The sequence below is a fragment of the Sturnira hondurensis genome, unplaced genomic scaffold, assembly GCF_014824575.4.
Source record: "Sturnira hondurensis isolate 20B ecotype Veracruz unplaced genomic scaffold, ASM1482457v3 Scaffold0009719, whole genome shotgun sequence".
NCBI lineage: Eukaryota > Metazoa > Chordata > Mammalia > Chiroptera > Phyllostomidae > Sturnira > Sturnira hondurensis.
This window is the reverse complement of record NW_028082350.1, coordinates 1,426,298-1,440,689: the sequence shown is the minus strand read 5'-3', so window position 1 is coordinate 1,440,689 and position 14,392 is coordinate 1,426,298. Positions and strand designations below refer to the sequence as shown.

At 37.5% G+C, this 14,392-nt stretch overlaps 1 protein-coding gene across 10 annotated transcripts in view; it reads left to right on the top strand.

Moving 5' to 3' along the window:
• The window catches only part of ZBTB20 (zinc finger and BTB domain containing 20), an 826,710-nt gene that overhangs the window by 592,058 nt on the left and 220,260 nt on the right, over positions 1-14,392 (top strand). The window contains exon 1 of one of the 10 annotated variants that reach the window (XM_037057425.1): positions 496-1,111. The exons of the other annotated variants lie outside the window; for them this stretch is intronic. The gene's annotated coding sequence lies outside the window, so the exon portion shown is untranslated. Of the gene's footprint in view, positions 1-495; positions 1,112-14,392 lie in introns of those variants that run through there. 10 annotated transcript variants of the gene reach the window in all.

The following is a 14,392-nucleotide window of genomic DNA, read 5'->3' as shown; positions in this document are numbered from 1 at the left end:
CTGCAGTCCTTGCTTCACAGGATTGACCGCCCAACTGGGGGAAATAAAGAAACCACCCACCTCTTCTTTTGCAGTGCCTTCTCTTTATCCTCTTGCCTTGGTCTGTGAAGTTCTCCTAGCTGTGTGACACAGGGGTTACTGCACCGCAAGGGAGACTCGGCGTGTCCTTCTGAAGAGTGGCCCAAAAAAATAGAAAGAGTTTCAGGCTTCCCGTTCCATGTTTCAATTACCGTGGCGTTATGTGTTTCTACTGAGCGAGACAAGTTTCAAACTAGCTTGTTAAGAATGATTTACACCATAATTCTAGGAAAAAACAAATGTGACTGAGATTTGAAAGGGAAGAGTGGGGGGAGAAGTGCCAGACTAAACGAATCTTAAGTAAACAGGGAAGGGTTGGTTTGGATGGGTTGTTTGGGGGTTTTGTTTTGGGGGGTTTTTTGGTGTTTGTCTCTTTACTTTAAAAAAAAAACAAAAGAGAAGGTGTTTGTATTGTTGATAATTACTTCGCTCACCTGGGTGGCATGAAGCAAAAGAAAGCAGAGTTGCTCCATTTGCTCCTTGTGAAAGCAAATTTTCAGAGAGGTGTTTCTCTTAAATCCACATGACAACATCTTACTGGGAAAGAGCAGAGCTGGAAACGAGAACTAAGAATTCCACTTTTCCCCCCAAATGTGGCGGGAAAGGTTTTGCTATAGTGAGATAAGCATTTTCCATAAAACAATGCAGTCGTGACATGAGGTAATTACATAGTGACTGGGACACACCGAATGGCATGCTGAAGAAATTGCATGATACCTACGTGATAACTATAGTAACTAGTTACCGCTACCTTATTATCTCCCGGTAACTATGTAATTAGTTTGTGTCACCAAAGCACCCTAAATGTATGCCTACTCCAGCTACTCTGGTAGGAAAAAAATAAACTTCTTTGCAAGGGGGAAAAAAGCTAATGAAGAAAGTTGCCAAGAACAGATATTTTGTAATCTGTGCTAAATCTCTGCTGGAAAACATGAACAGTAACGAAGCTGAGAAGACAGTAAAAGAAAATCGGGGCAAGGTGCCAGACGCCCAGACGGAAGGAGAATGTGGACCAAAAGATTGCGACAATCGGGTAATTATGGTTTATGAATTTCAGCTTTAATCTGTAGTTCAGTGAGTCCTGATTAAATATCTGTTAAACACAATTAAAGTTTGTTTTTGTATTTCACCGTCTTGATCAGAATAATTAGAGACTGCGTGTTTCATGTCAAAAGTAGCAAGAGAAATTTTAGTGAATGAACATCGTTTTTAAAAGCCATTTGTAGCACCAGCTGTTGGCATTATTTTATATTTTAGTGTTATCAGCATAAAGATGGTCCTCTGGATGCTGAATAGTTTCCAGCAGGACAAGGATGTTATGCTGTTGTGACGGGCCTGTGCCGATGAAGCTTAAATGTTTCAGGACCGATGTTCACTGGACATGGTGAACGGGGGGAGGGGGGTGAGGGGGTATGGGTCAGGGAAGCACGTATTTTAGGTGAGAGAAGAAAGACTTGTGTTAGCACCTGCGAATGCTGGTTGGCTTACAGAGACAGCATGTACATAGCGCCTGAGGGGTGGATACGAGAAGGGTGTGATGAGAAGTGTTAGAGCTCTGTGCTGGTTGGGTGCTGGCTGAAATCCTGTATCTTTTAGTCCTGGAGTTGGTAGAAGGGATAGCTGAAAGAACTTACCGCATCAGTAATTTTTTGCCTAGAGATAGCAGTGTGAACTCTGCAGAAAGGACAAGTTGGAATACAAGTAGGATCAGCTGAAAATGGGGTAAAGGGGTGAAATAAGACTCCACCAACCAAAGTGAAGAGTGGGCTTTCCACACACGTAAGGCTGGGAGTTGTAAGTTACTATCTCTTTAAACATTTTTGAAGGTATACGTAAAAATTCTGTGCAGGTGACCACAATAGGAGCTTTAAAGAAGCAAGATACTGTCTTTCTTGCTATTTGAAATTTGGGTATCAGGAGTATTCACTGGACGTGTTCACTGGACATGGTGATAAAATAGTGAATGACCCTCCTCCTTCTCCAAGATGTCCATATCCAAATCCTCAGGACTTGTGTCAGAAGGAAGGACTTCCTTACATGGGGAAAGGAACTTTTCAGATGTAAATTAAGGTTCTTGAAATGGGAAGATGATTTAGGATTATTGGGGTAAGCCTAATGGAATCAAAAGGGTCCTTTTAAGGGAAAGAAGGAGGCAGGAGGATCAGAGAAGATGTAATGATGGAAGCAGAATGATGGGGGGGAAGAGTCAAAGATGCTACATTGCTGGTTTTGAAGATGGAGGAAGGGGCCATGAGCCAAGGAAAGCAAGCAGCCTCTGTTGGAAAAGACAAAAGAAGAATTCTCCCCTGGAGTCCCCTTTCTTTTTAAGCAGCCCTTCTGATGCCACCATTTAAGAACTACCGACCTTCATGCCTGTAATAAATTTCTGTTGTCTAAGTCATTAATTTGTGGTACTTTGTTATAGCAACAACAGAAAACCAGTACAGTCCCCATGAACCTGCTCCACAAGTTTGATAACCATTTAGAAGTTTTCCAGTTAAAAGTGCATCTAGGTATGAGAAAAACAAGCCTCTGTTAATTTAATTTTCTAAGGCTCATTCTTTATGCTTTTCCTGTGGTGTCATTTGAAGGTAGCTGAAATGGTAAGAATTAGGAAAATCTATGTATTATAAATTAAAATCATGGGCAAATCATTATAAATTCAATCAATTGCAATCATTGATTTCAATCATAGATTAAAATCAATCTATGTATTATAAATTAAAATCATTCAGCCCCATCCCCAGCATCATTACCAACAATACACTTTTCATGGATAGAAACGTTTACAGGAAAGGAGGGTTGTAGGGTGAAAATAATTTCTCTAACAATGATGACAGTTATCATTTGAATATTTACCACAGGTTGAACATTGCACTTTACCAATACACAACCATTTTTGACCTGCAGAAGTAGTGATTTCATGTGGTTCAACAAACCCAGTGGTATCTCATTTAAACCTTCTAGGACTTAGATAACATTTTTTCCCAAGATTATGTAATTAATTATTGTCAGAGTTATGAATAGTTTAGACTGATAAAATGCTCATACCTGACATATACAGGTAAAAATGAGATTAAATCCCAATTGGCCAAAGATGTTTTAGCAGAGTTCAGGATACAGACATACATCTCATTTGCTGTTCCAAAAAGTTTAAAAGTCATGACAAAGCTGTTGGGTAAAGTGAGCATAAACCAAGCAGACAGAGACAATGATTGAAATTGGTTGCCTCGCATCTTTGTATTCCAAAGAGCTTTACTGCCCTAGAGGAAGATGGGAATAGGGTAGTGTCTCAGAATGGTATTCCTTAAAAGGATTCCTAGCCTCTTTTGGTTTATGACTACCCTGGGTAACTGATGAAAGTTGTGGACCTTCTCCCCAAAAGAGGACACAGTACCTCTTCAATGAATCGATAGGCCCTTAAAGCCAATCAGTGGACCTCAGATTAATTATCCTCGGTTTGTAATTGTATTCTAAGAACATTGTAGGACTGACTGCCTGGTCTGACGTGATATGAGACCAAAATTGTGCAGTACTTACTCAGCACGATTTTGGCCCTGTCGTTTATGTGCACTGCAGTCTGGGCTTTTAACTAGTAAAATTAGTACTTCCAATGCTAATGTTTGCACATTAGGAAAGTGTATTTTTGTTTTTAAAGCATTTTGAGGTATATTTAAAGAAGCACTCATATGAAAAACACTGATATTGCCCTTGTTTACTGTTCATTTTTTGAATTGTTTAGCCATTAATTTATTCATTCATTTTGCGCTAAGTCAGCAGGACTCCCAAGGTCTTCTTTCCTCATGGAACATCCTAGTTAGAGGAGATAGTTAATAAATGTGTAAACATATTAACACATACAGATGAGGAACGTAAAGGAAATAAGAGTATGACCTAGTGGAGATAGTATGTAACGAGATGGCATCTGGCTGAGACTTGATTGATTTTAGAAACCAGCCATATGAGAATCTGAAAGAAGAGCATTTCCTCCATAGTGGAACAGCAACTGCAAAGACTCTGAAACAAAAACGAGCTGAGTATGTGAATTATGACAGATGAATTATTGACTTCTTAGTCAACAAGAAGTTCATTGGAAAGGTGATAAGAAAAGAAGTCAGGAACCATATTATACAGGCTTTGTGGTGGTGACTTTGGATTTATTCTAGTTGCAATGAGCAGCCTCTGAGATGTATGTGGTAGGATCTGATTCTACACTGAAGGAAATCATTGTAGTTGCTGTATAGAGAATGGAGACTTAGGGGTCAGGAAAAGAATTAATCCCAACTAATAGTTAAGAAAATGTCCAAAGATGAAGATAGGAAGGTATCTCATGACAGTGTAATATATTGCCTCATGGAGGGTTTGAGCTGTTTTATGTTGAGCAGCCAAAAAAGCAGAAACTGATTTATGAAGTGTAGCTTCTCCTATGTCTTTGGTCTATTAAAGAATCATTTTGGCCAAAAATGTTCTTCCTGAGAGGAAGAGAAAAAGGAAATGTGAGCACAGTCCAGTGCTGTTGGCAAATGGAATAGTTACATGATAGGGAGAGTATTATTAAAGTAACTGAGAAAGTCACCAGCAACTGGGAACCTCAGTGGGTAAGGGAGCCTTTGAGAGTGTGGGTCGTCTTGTTAAGGTTCATCAGAAGTCTGCCTCCTTTGTTTCCTGAGATCTGCCCAAGGTCACAGTCATTCTAAACTCTTCTTCTGCCCTTTTTGAATATAGGTTTAAATGTCCTGCTTCTTTGCTGCCATTCACCCCTCAAAGTCATCTGGAGAGATGACTATAGGGGTTGGGGACAAATATGATTTGAATGAATGGCAGGAGAGGAAGAACTTCTGTTATGGTTATAGATGTTTCCCAATAGAATTAAAAGATTAAGTCCAGGAGTAGATATTAGCACAACTTATTGGGTCTTTTGTGAATTGCCAACAGTGCTTCAAAGGTTAGTTCTATTATACTTTGTCAACCAATTGAAATCTTTAATAAATAGTAAATCATAATAAATACACCCAGTAATAATGGCCTGTATAAAAATATTGTACTGTTAGCTTTTAGACAACTTATTTTCACTAATAAACAAAATGAATTATTTCTCAATGATATTCATAAAAATACAAATTGGTGAACTATGCAATTATATATGAAAACATAACTAGAAAATCATTTAGAAGGTAAGGGGCAGGAGCCTTTTCTAAAGGGGTGTTCCTAAGAGACTGTAGGTTACAGATACTGGGTAAGTGTGAAGAGATGAGAAAACTGCATTACAGTTAAGGGTAACCAACTGGGAGTGATTTTTACAATCAGAGTTGCAAAATAACCTTATAAGTTGCATTTCCAGGGAAACATGAGCATCATAGTATAGTATTATGGAATAGCCTTACTCCACAGACCTAAAACAATTAGGTAGTATATATGAAAGACATATTGCAACACTGGATGTACTGAGCTTATTTAAATGAAGGTTGAACAACTGGTTGTTACTGTATTGTTGTTCTTGTTGTTGTTGTTGTTGTTGTTTTAATTAAAGTTGAAAAATCCTGTTACAGAATCACCTGCCCTTCTGCCACCTCAGGTCTTCATGCTGCTTTAAATGCTTCACTCCCTTCTGTTCCCAAACTGCCCTTTCCCTGGGGAGCGGTATATATATCATTCTACATAAATTTCAATAATGACTATTCCCATGTGAGAGCACATCAAAGCTGTGAAGAGAATATAGAACTTTTAACAAACAGTACTATTCACACCAGCTCATATGCTACCTTCTACTCAAACTGGCTGTTAATCTTCCCTGATTTGTCTACATCTCTCAGGTAATAAACGTGTCTAAACCATAGTGCATCCTTCCAGAAAAGATCACCAGGTAACGCAATTCCTCTCTGCTCAGTAACACAATGTCCTTTGTATCCCATCCTGAACTGGATGACACTTCTAGTTGACGCATCACATTAAAGGCCATTTTGCTCAGTTCACTATCTGATCTTTTTTATTTTTTTCTAGTATATTCCTAACTCCTAAAAATAGTTCTTCATCACTGGTAGTATACTGAGAGTTTCCAATTTCATTATCTCATTTGTATATTTCATTAATTATTAATATCTCTCTAATTGTACGTTTCTCTTCCCAGGAAAGTATGAGTTCCATCACTAGAAACATTAATAATCAGAATATTGTGAACATCAAAAGTATAGTTAAGTTGGGCATAACCCTAAATGCCAAGGGGAAAAAGGGTACAAAGAGCTCTCCTAACTGTAATGATTTCATGAATTCATACTTAGTAAATTTTCTTAAAATGAAATGAGTCAATGTGAGTAAAAGATTCAGTTTCTCTTTATTTATATTGAGCCATTCAACTCATACAGGTTGGAAAACAATTCCTGAGGCAAGACCAACGTGTGTTTCGTGACTTAATATAGATGCTGAATCCTAAAGAATATCTTTATTTTCCCTTCAGTTTTGGCCATATCTACTTTACACCCTTTAAAAATCATAAAAATATTATGATCTAATAAAGTAACAGAACTTCCAAAACTTATTTACTAAAAAAAAAAAAAAACTGTAATCATTAAGTGTTTAATATTATCAGGGTTACTGACAAAAAAGATTGGGCAGAAATTTACAGTCATAGGTACATTAGGAAATACCATTACAGAAATATGAAAAACATGGTTCCTTTGCCAGAACGTAAAAGCCCTGAAGACACAGCCTTACTAGTAGAACCAAGGGAGATAGAATCAAAAGGGGCATCACAAGAGAGTACCCAGCTTTCAAAAGGATGTCTGAGAGCTGAGGAAGAGATATATCTTAGATTAAATTTTCATAGCAGTAGAGCATTTACCAAGGTATGAATAGTCTGTGGAGTGCAAGTTATCCTATTTCCCATGGAGATTTGATAATAAACACAGATAAGATTGGGAGAGAAGGGAGGGTTTAAAGGAAAAGGTCATTATAGGCTAGTTGAGGAAATAGACCTGTTGGAAGATCTTTTGAAAATCATGAGTTTGTACTATGAACTACTGTTCATCTTTATCCTACTTTGTAGAAACTATGAGCAAACAAATTTGGGGATGAAAGGAAGGCCACAGAAAGGAAACCAACAGTTAACTTTTCACTGGCACGTTTATTCTGTTCTTATTTTTTATTGTGTTTACATTGGATGGTGGGATGTCGTTACCTTCCATTGACAGAGAGGATTTAAAAGAAGAAAAGGAAAAGGCATGGAAGGCAACAATACCTATGTTGTCTCCCAATGTATTTTTGAATGACTCTGATCCATCTTTCAGTTTCAAGCTGTTTAAATCTATCTCACTGATGGGTTCACATCTAGTACCCATGTGTTTGGGACAATTAAAGTCAGCAGGGTCTGTGGCTCCCTAACCTAGGCTTTATTGTATAAGGAGTGAACAGCCACTTGAATTTAGTGAGTACAGGTCTTTCGTGATGCACATACCAGCCCCACTGAAAACCGATCAATTTCTGTGCTTGGCAGTGGCATTCATAAGGCCCCTATGGAGCATTATCTCATGCCTGAGGGTCATTACTCTTCCACAGAAGCACTGACAGTTGTGATGAATGGCGGTACCTGGGAAGAGGAGTGTTTGGATGTTTAAACAGATTACATTTTCCTTTTAGAGCACTAGACATTAGATCACATCTTAGGCTGTCTACCCATGTAGACAGTGAGAATGAAATCAGAGCACATGTGAACTACTGAGATTCAGGTGTACCAATCATCATTTCTGTTGGGGTAAATGGACTTGACTTTGCATCCTGTCTCAATACTTTATGGGTTGCATAGCAATGGGTGATAGCCATGTACAGCTGCTGCGACGCTAGGCTGTAAACAGGCATGAGATTCCTTCGATCACTGTTATGTACAAGACTCGTTACCTGCCACCCAGCAAACAACCATTTACACCATCTGCAATGAATTAGAAAGTGATGAAAAGAATCAGGATCAGTTTTAGTTGCAGCATGATTGTCAAATTCATTTTCATCTCTGGAAGCCCTTCAGTTTTTTGAGAGACTTTAGAGGAAAATATATGATGAAGAAACCCAGGGAGAGCCTGGCAGTGACAATTGTCAGGTTTTTAAGTAGGAATTGACAAATACAATTAGCTTCTTAAGGGTGTATGAAAAGTCCAGGCCTTTGTGAATTCTCCTTTTCAGCTCTTCCTTCTGTCTGGTTTTCTGGTGTGCTGAAACTGGGACTCAGTGTTTGATACTCCTTAATTGATGCTGACTACACTGAGAAATAGTTAATAAAAATGTATATTTCAACACAAACTCTTAGGCAAAGCTGCCACTGTTTCAGGGAAGAAGTGATGATTACTTACTAATTTACACGTGCAGTGATTTCTTTGGCAAGTGTGAATTCCATGTCCTGTGGTAAGGTTCTCTGTAGCTCTTCTTACTTGACGTCGTTATTAGGGTAAAGATACAGAGGTCCACTGGCACTTGAGGCTACTTAATTTGTATATGAGCAAACTAGCTGTCTGTCCAGATTACACAGGATATTGGTCCATTGATAGAAACTGCAGAGCAAAAGATCAAACAGAAGAGTCATACACAAACCGCGTGACGAACAGCAGAAGGGTTTGACATTTATTCATATGCGTCACCTTTTGTTAGCAGAATCTCTTATTTTTTTCATCTTCCTTTTTCTTCATCATATATTCCAACAATAAGGAAATAACTTTCATTTTTACCTTGAAGATGGGAGGTTCTTGGTGTTTTCCAAAGTATTGCTCTGAGAAAATAGACCAATTCTGAGATAAGGATGTTGAAGATAAGTCCTTCTGAAAATAGCCCTGGCTATGCAGTAGTTATTTCACTCCCAGAAATCCATCTCCTCCTCCCACAAATTGCCCTTGTGGTAGTAATACAGAAAGGAGATTATATATTACCTCATCTCCGTACAGAGAAAAGGACAAGTACTGTGGGAGAGCTTTGTTTCTTTTAATCATTCCAGACGTCCCCTGCCTTCGATATTTCACTAAAGAGGTCCTCAGTTGCCTTTAGAAAGACACTCTAGTGAGACAGGAAGAAACAGAGTAATGAGAATGATGACCTCATCTGGAAAGGATTTCTAACCAAAAGGGAGCAACTGGTTGTGACCCCCATCCTCAAATCTGTGAATCACACAAGGATAGGAGAGTATGAAGTTAGGACCACCTCTTCAAAATTTTGCTTTGTCAATGTTCTCTCTGATACTACGGTTTAGCAGGAGACATCATCTTTTAATCACAAGTTCATCTTTATGTTTTTAGGGGGAAAGATGCAAACCTCTACGTAGGTGATTTTTAGGGCCATCAACTTTAACCATGCTAGCAATAAGGAAGAGAAATGTTACATTGTGGGAACAGGGAAGCTGTTTTTGCAGAACTTAGCAAAGGAATGAATAAGTTTCATTTGCCCTTCCTCTTCTCATGTACCCATTCCTGAACTTGTACACTATGCTAATTCCATTGGGGTAAAGTTAATTGCTGTTGGGTTCATGTAGAAGTACACATTTTGCTTCCCTGAGAATAAATTCTGATTATATTTGAGTCATTTCAGTACTGAACAGCACATTTTCATTCTATAAGTAGAAGGAATGTACAAAATCATACTATAAATTTATGGTGTTTATTTTAACTAGTAAATTTGACCAGCCTAATACTAAGGTTGGATTTGAAAAGCTGTAATCCACTTCTAATAACATCAGAAAAAGGAAAACTCAGTATACTTTTAATAAGTGCACATATAATCAAAAAACAAAATCCTGATTTTTCACTGATTTGCCAAGAATCAAAGATATACTTTAAGAAAGATGGTAAGAAGAGACAAAGTGTTTGGGAAAATGGAAGCTAAATTGTACTTTATTTTATTACATTTTTCCTACAAAGTAACTTAATATACATGACAGAAATTGCTATAAATTGAGCCACTGTGCTTGTGAAGTGTTGATTAGTACTTTATGTACTACACTATAGATACATAGAGAGCACAAAATGGCAAAGATCTTAGAGTCCTGCATATGTCACTAATTTCCAGTTATTTTGGCAATCTTATGGTAAAGTCTTGGACTGGATTGCTTCTCAAGTCTAAATGCCCAATTAAACATGAGATATTACTTCCAGTTGCTCGCTTGACAAAACTCCATATCACTGTTTCATAAAATAAACCTAGATTTGTAGAGAGGAGAGTAAATTCTTTAAACTACGTTGGGGCCACTTCTTGGAGTGACCCGACATCACCCAATGTACACCAGCTTGGACGTATTTTTTGTGTTTCTACAAAATAACATTGTTGAAAGAGTAATTCTGAGGGTTAAAGGTGAATAGGCACAGTCTTCACTTGCGTTATTAAACTTCAAAGCTTTCACCTTGGTCATGAACAAACAAATAGAAACAATATAAGAAAACCTAGCCTCTGCATCTAGCTTCATCTTACTCCACTGAATACAGGATGGTTTTATCCATGTGTGCATGGGTGTATGTGTGTGTTTTTGAGGAACAGACACGGATCAGATTGCCTGGTATAGCAGCCAGGGACCACGTCTGCAGCACAGACATTTGTGTGGGAGATCCTAAAGCTTGTAACCATGGACCAAACCATAATTACCTTGTTTAGAAATCTGTGTCAGAGAAAAAACTCTTTTGACTTTAACCATTTTCCCCATTAATTTGGGGGTATTTGGAAACACTGTTTTCTTTACACAGTGCTATATCCCCTTATCTTTATTTCCATCTCTCAGATGTTATTTATCCTAAAGGCCTATCTTAAATACCACTCCCTTTACAAAGCCATTTTTGTCTTCTTCTTTATACCTCTCATGCAGCAGAAGTCAGTGACTTCCCCTATAGAACCCCCACCCCAACAAATTCTTTGGTGTTTCTTTTATGAAATGTAGTACTTAATTTGCATCATCGTCTATAATTTGTCAAATCGTTGTGAATCCTATAAGCGAAAGAAATTTTCTGAGTATAATGTCTTAGCCATGGCAGATTCTCAATAAATACTATAACTTACACTGAATCTTTTTCATTGTAAACAGGAAAAATTTGTTGGAGAATTTTCTGTACTAAGAGAAGGAGAAACTAATTTTTTAATATTCAAAATTAGACAATAGAAATAATTTTTAATCTTGTAAATCATTATACAAGCTCCCACTATTTTAGACACTCAGGCATCTTCAACTCCAGGTTTTCTTTTAAAAAATTATCTTACACTCTGTATGTTCAAAAGGTAACTCATAAAATATGACTTTTAAAAAAGAGAACAAATATACAACTGGAAGAAAATAAAGAAACCAAAAATTGGACCAGAAAATAAGAAATTATAATTTTTTTCCTGAAGGTTGAATGGAAGTCTTTAAAGACAACCAAAAATAAAAAATTAGAAAGCTAAACAACACACCTGTAGTTTCCAAGGCTTCCTCTATAGATGAAGAGGAAACAGAATTAAAGAATGGCCATCTTGTCCACTTTCATGCTTATGGGTAGCTATAGATAAATCCAGTTGCAATTTAGACTTCAGTCTATTCACAGTGAATGTGAATCTGTTTGGTAAATGTATATGCCCTGTGAAACCATCAGCCAAACTATGGAATAAGTGATGTAAATAGCACTAACCACTGAACCAAAATGTACTCAGGAAATTGTTTTTAATTGCATACAAAAAATAGAATGCAAAAATCAAATGTGGTAAGTGAGGGGAAATACTACAGAAGATAAAGTTATATAGAAGTAGACAGAATAGTTTATGGGGGGAAAATTGAATAAACACAGTGATAAAAGCAAAATAGAAACTGAGTGGTTGGGGTCAGTCACTCAGGCAGGAATAAAATCAGGTATGAAAGTATACTTCTTAACTGATAGGTTCACTGAAAGTCTAATATTAGCGTCAGTTCTAAAAAAGTGAACTGGTAACTTACGATGAATTCAACCCTGCCCACAGCTTTCGAGGAAATAATATTCTTAGGTTGGTGATTAGAGAAAACAGAGAAAAGCTCAAAGGAGGACAGCAGTAAATTGTTTATGTCCTAAATTGGGCATCATTAGCACTTTTATAGTTTGGTGGAAATTGCTCTGTGAAAGCCAAATTTCTGTTTACACAAAGAAAATGATGCTATAGCAGAGAATGGAGACTGCTGCATAGATTGAAGACATGGGAAACCACCATGGTACCAGTAATAGTACCGTGGTGAAAAAAATTAATGGTGAAGATATACAGTGAACATTTAACAGGATTCTTCCATTTATGTGATAAAATTTTACTAAAGGAAGTAGAAATATAGGGCTGAGAAGAATTGTTATATTTAACTATCCACTGCACTTGGTTTTATACTACAAAATTAACACTGAATCCATTTTAAAGAACGTATTTAACGCACTAACACACAAGGTGACCTGCTAAAGGAAAGATCTCATTTATGATTGTAAGAGCCAGTGAACAAGAGACTAGCTAAAATGAACACAAAAAAATGCTCTTTGGTTAGACAAATCTTTAATTCCATTTTATAAAACAATTTTGTTTCCTGAATAAGAGGAGCATCTGCCATTGTACAGAATAGCTACAGAATCATCATTCTTCATGTTTGTATCTTTGGGTACTTTTCTCTTTAAGAAAAGAGAAGAAGTTCTTTTCTTATCCATGACAAGTTTTCTTCAAAGGTTTTCAGGTCTTAATAATTATGAAGAAAGATTTCCACATCCATTTTTTATTCTCCTTTTCATTTTTACATGGTGGGGCAAAAGTAGGTTTACAGTTGTGAGTACACAGAACAGATAATTTATTATTATATTATTATTATTTATTAATTCTTGCATTCCATATGAACAGTGATAATCCTACTTTTGTTCCACCTTGTATTAATGTAAGAAATAATTTTGAAGTGGCTTCTCTTGGTTACTTGTAGGTGGACTCAAGTCTAAGACTAACTGATCTCCTGAGCCTCTTCAATGCCTTAGACATCAGTTGCATGAGAGAAGGGAGATGATGAGAGAGATCAGTACTGCAGGTCAGCTACCCCCAGGTGCCCATCATATCTGAACCGAGGGTGAACAGAGGCCTGCATGGTGCTTTGTGCAAAATAAGTGAATTTCCCTTTCTCTTCTCACCTCCAAACAAGCAGGAATCCACAGTATAATTGATGGTAGTTCCAGTGCTGTGGCCAGAAGGCCAGAATGTGAGTGAAGCATAGAGCATGCACATATACATGCATCCCTTCCAGAGAACCGCATGGTTTGTCATCAGGACTGATCTTAGTGGAAATTGAAGCCTGCTGTCACCCAAAGCCATCTTATTCACTAGCTTCATTTAAATGCATAAATGCTATTTGAGAAAAAGAAGCTTTCCAAGTATACTAAGAAAAATTACTTGATTATAAATTGTGTTGAGATGGCACATCTATCAGTGATGAAAGCACTGCTATGTCAGTGATCTGCAAATTACAAACAATAGAAAATTAATATAAAAAATGAAAATGCACCCTTTAAATAATGTTGCAATAATGTTTAAACCATTTTGTACTCAGTGGTGGAACTTTCTATCTCCTTATTATAAGCCTTACACAGTTTTATTATAAACCTCACATATAGTAGGCACTTAATATGTACCTTTTACATAAAGAATTTGGTAATTGAAAGAATGTTGTAAGCTCTTATCTAATATTAGGGAGAAGAAGGCATTGCTCCTAAATCTGCATGGCTATACTTCAGACACACACACACACACACACACACACCACTTTCCTAATCATTTGTGTTTCCCATCACTGCCCAAAGTGTCTTCCACCCCAACCATTCTTTTTTTCCTCCCATTTACCGTCCATGGGATCCTTTCCTGAGGCCCCAACTGTAAGATCATTTTAAGTCTCTTCTTTTGCCCTTTACTTCTCTTCAGTCAGTCACTAAATTCTACCAGCCATCTCTGAACATTGTCTTTCCATTGTCCCCTTTCTTATCTTTATTTTCAGGATCTCATGGTGGGTCTTAGAAAGGGGGGCCCTTACCCCCTGTCTGAACCACTGGAAATAAGCCACCCTGACTTCAGGCTGTTTGCAGAAAACAGTCCTCTTAAGCATCTGAAATAATTGCTTCCATCCATCATTTTCCTCATCTCATTTCTTGGCCTACGATTCTACACTGCTTCTCTTCTTCCTATGGGTTAAAATCCAAACTCCTCATCTGGCTGTAAAGCTCCTCTGCTACCAATTATTCTCCTCGGCCTCTTTTTCTTCCCCAACTCCAAGGTCCCCATCAGCTTCTGTTTCCTGTAAAGCAGAATGAACTCGGCTTTGGTCTAGCATCTTGGCAATCTTTGTGAACAG